General features: G+C 37.6%; 1 long non-coding RNA gene across 1 annotated transcript; it reads left to right on the forward strand.

Moving 5' to 3' along the window:
• The first annotated feature begins 283 nt into the window (after positions 1 to 283).
• Positions 284 to 1,765, forward strand: LOC144639707 (uncharacterized). The gene is made up of 2 exons (XR_013568198.1): positions 284 to 496; positions 1,290 to 1,765. It is a non-coding gene; the product is annotated as an uncharacterized LOC144639707 (long non-coding RNA).
• The last annotated feature ends 2,562 nt before the right edge of the window (positions 1,766 to 4,327 follow it).

Below are 4,327 nucleotides of genomic sequence, written 5' to 3' on the forward strand. Positions count from 1 at the left end.
TTGCAGTCGTTTTATTACTATATTGAAGTCAAGTCTAAAATCATGAAGAAAATGACAAATCACGTCGCTCAACATAACGACATAATTTTTTTGCAGCAAACTTACCTAACCACAATGAAAATAACGACTGCACTAAGAAAGTAGTTGGTCTGGTAATAAATGAGGTTGTTAATCATTCTGTTCTCCATCCTATCCCTATCTTGTAAGGTTGGAGCAGTGAACTGAGCATCTGTAACAAAGTCTTGAAGTGAGCGCAGAGGCGCCATTTCCACCGCCACAGGAGGGAGCGGTAAACTCGTCAGCTCGGTTGTCCCGAGGTCTTGGGCAATCGTGACGTCACGGCCATCGAAGCGTGGAAACGCTAAAAAATTTTCGAAAATGGCGGCGTAGCCAATGAAAGATAACACTGGTTCAAGCTGTTTTTCTACTCATTCCAGCTTCAAATGGTGTCGTGTTTCGGTCAACACATGTAGCTGTTTTCGTTCTTTCTTTAGAGGTAGGTGGAATTTAATTTTTACCATTAAATGATACAAAAACTGCATTTCAAAGCATTTCGGGCCTAGCCTTGTGAGTGAAAATTGTGGGGGTAGATTGTAGTTATTCGCACGGTAAAATTCCTTTTTTTCTGTGATCGGTAACGTAAAGGGGTGTAAAACTTGGTCTCAGAAAAGATTATACACACAAGAAAACATTGTACTTAAAGATAGCTCCGTATAATCAACAGTAAAAATGATCAGTCCATTTGGAGGTCGATCTTTGATCGTCTTGATGAACTTCTGCTCAAACTGTTCTGTAAAAACTTACAGAAAACAAAAAAATTATCACAAATATGATTAAATAAGGGGGTCACAGGCTACTTATTTTTACTTGGAACTATTTAATGATTTTAATAAGCTTCTGAATTACTTATTTTGACTGTTGTGCGGTGAAGCTTGCAAATTCCTAGTAACTGCTTGAGTTAATATGATTTTCTTGAATTGTATTGGTGCTAAGTGTGGAAAATATAAGTTAAATATTTTGTCTGAAGTTTTATTTGGCCAGGTACTGATCTGGTGATCGACTTCATTGAATTAATCCCACAAATGTTTGTGCATCCTTCTATTGCATATTGTACACTTCCTTCAATGTATATGATAATAGACCAGAAATTAATGTTTTCACCCAAATTAAATGTTTTAAATTAATGTTTTTCACAAATCTTTGGACAAATTTACATTGCATTAATTTACATCATGAGACCTTCGACTATTTTTTGCAATAATGCTAACCATCTTCTGCTCCTCCTACAGGACAAGACATTCTTGGAGGACGTTCCCAGTTCCCCATTCTCATTGACCACAGATAAAAAGCAAGGGAAAATCAACTGGCAACCACATTTCCCTGATATGTTTCTTATCAACCCAGGGCTTGAGACTAACGGTAGCCAACTAGCCAAAGGCTACTAAAATTTAGGTTTTGGCTACCTGGTTTAGCATTCCTACTACTGCCATTTGGCTAGCGAAAAACTCGGAAAAGTCAACTGTTCTTGATAGAAATTAATATACCGGACTAGTGAAAAATTACTTTTGGCTGGTAAAATCTGACATGTCACTAGCCAGTAAACCAGTGAGTTTAAATGTTTAAGTGTCAAGCCCTGTCAACCTCAACATCTTCATCCGGTACATCAACAATGCTTGCTGGAATAGTTGAGATAATTTGATATTATGTATTAAAATGCTTGTCAATTATGTCTTGAAAGTAAATATGAAAATAATTTTGGAGTAAAGTTTCTGGTTTTACAAATATATTGAAAGCTAGATCACAGGTTTACCACCTGAGCAAGATACGTTCTTCCTCTGGTTCTGTTGCTCCAGGGGATCACCCCCTTCCAAGATCTATTGTTAAACATTTAAATATATCACTTTCTATGACATTCATGGATTAGAGCATTTTTCTAATTAAAAATATGTAACAGAGTTTGCAACATCTGTTACCTTTGCCTTTCTTCTGTACAAAAGTGGCTCTCGCTTGTAAATAGTTTGAAAAAGGCATTGACAGGCTTACACAGACTCCCCTATTGTGGTTTTAGGTTAGCGATGCACAAGCCTTTAAAGTTTTGCTCTGACAAGTAATGTCTTTGAGTGATTTACCTCTTTTGTATGATATAATCAGAGGCGTTTTGTAAATTGATTTCAGCAGTGGCTGACTTTGGATGAGACCCCAATGTTGCATCAGTTTTTGTGTAAAATGTTTAACCCCTGGGTGGTATGTTGTCACAAAAAGGCATTATTTTGCATTTATGTATCAGTCAATTCCAAGTGAGATCATGCCCCCCCCCCCCCCCCCCCGGCAAACCCCCGGGCATTTGACTTTTTTCAAAATGTCTGATCAAATTCCCCACTATGTGGGCCAGTTGCACGGTCAAGGTCGGGGCTGAAATGTAATTGTGAAAACTGTATTATTAAAAATGATCACTTGGGTGTCCAATTACAGGTATCCAATTTGAACAACTTCAAATTGGATACCAGTAATATAATTGGACACCTATGGCATTCGCGCATCAATTACCTTTTGAAATAACTTGCCTGATTAATCCTTGAATTGTACACCACTCAGTCTAATTACTATTACTTATCATCATTTTATTTTTTTGGGGCAGAGGGGGGGGGCATGGTAGAATGAGCACCTTACCCCCACAACATGGGACACCCCAGGGATTTGTGAGTTTGTTTGAGTATAAAATTATATTAACAGCAATGATAATGATACAAATTTAATTGTACCCCACTAACCTTAGCATCATTGTTATGTAGATGCTGTAGTTTTTTTCAGTTGGTTGACTAGTTTGCCTTTCTTTTTGTTTATGGCCATCCTTCTTTGAATTAGTTTGCATTACAATAATGCCTGGGGAATAACATATCCATGGGTATAAACAAATGTGCATAAAAATGATGAAAACATGCACATTTTTATTGTAGTATGTAGTTGAAAAGGCCCTTGCCCAAGAGGGGGGAGTGGAGTGACCAAAACAGATCTGTTTACATCCAAGTATACTGACAAGCAGCTTATTCTGTCTTCTACCTCTGCTGTTTAGTTATGCACCTTATTAAAATATTCAAGTTAAACCAAGGTTTGCCTAAATCTTGTTAAATTATTTAGGGCCGGCCTTCAATATTTCCGTATTAGACTTGTCATTTCAGTCAAAAAACATATAATTTTGAAGTTTGTAGCCGAGATGAACTGAACGATGCGGACGCCCGAGGAAACAGCTTGAGAACAATTTTTAATAAACAGGACGAATTTTGGTCAAAAACCATGTCCATGTGTTAATAGCCTTTAAGAATTGCAAATGGTGCTTCTATTTCTGAAGCTACTTTCTGAAAAATTGGCTCTGGAAGCAATTTTGTCGTTAACTATACGGCTGCACCAGCTTAAACGAGTACAGTGGCTTATCAATCCCCTACATGCATGGTATGGATAATTTATCTTATAAAAAAGTTTTATTGGTTAAATCACGTACCAGGTCAACATATTGGAACTTTTAGGTTCTTCCTGATCTTGTGAAAACATCCTACGCCTCTTTATAAAGTCGATCGATGTCTTTTTGTAAATCATTTATATTTGTTTTCGAGGGAAGCTCGCGTCAGCCTCCGCAATAATTTCCTCGCCGAGTACGGTGGAATTACTTTTTTTAGATTATTGTAGGGATTTTTTAGAAATACTAAGCAAATCACAACAGCAAATGTAAACTTAACAAGCCGTGTTTTGGCTTATGGGTTTGCATTAGAAGCACTTTTATCATTTTTGTGCCTATTTCTTCATTTGCTTTTTCGCGGCAATCACGCAAACTACGCAGCCGGTACCCCCAGTGAGCTGTGGTTAAAGTCACTGATCATTTTAAGAAAGCTTTTTAACGATTTAATGTTTTCGGTCATTTAAAGTTTTATATTTTTTCAACCTCATATCGTTCTCTCCGTGGTGTACATCTTAGTGTTTGAAAGATATCGGCCTTGAAATAGCGCAACATCGTAACATTTTGATCACGATCCCTATCGATCGATCACGAAATTTTTTGTTTTAATTACTTCATGGCTATGTGTTTTAGCCAAATTTGAACCTAAAAGGCTTACTCGTATATAAGATTCAGCATATCAACGATCCTTTCATGATTTTTGTTATGAACTGTTTGATTACAACCGCATAAAACACTCACGGGGAAGCCATTTGTTTGCCTGAGTTTAAACTTCCCGGGCCAGCCGACTCATGACGTCACGATTGCCAGACACCTCGGATTTTTTTCCCCTATTCGCCCACTGGTGCCCAGGCCCAAGTTTACCGCTCCCTCCTG

Source organism: Oculina patagonica, unplaced genomic scaffold (genome assembly GCF_052425735.1).
Source record: "Oculina patagonica isolate OP01 unplaced genomic scaffold, crgOcupat unplaced1206, whole genome shotgun sequence".
NCBI classification, from domain to species: Eukaryota; Metazoa; Cnidaria; class Anthozoa; order Scleractinia; family Oculinidae; genus Oculina; species Oculina patagonica.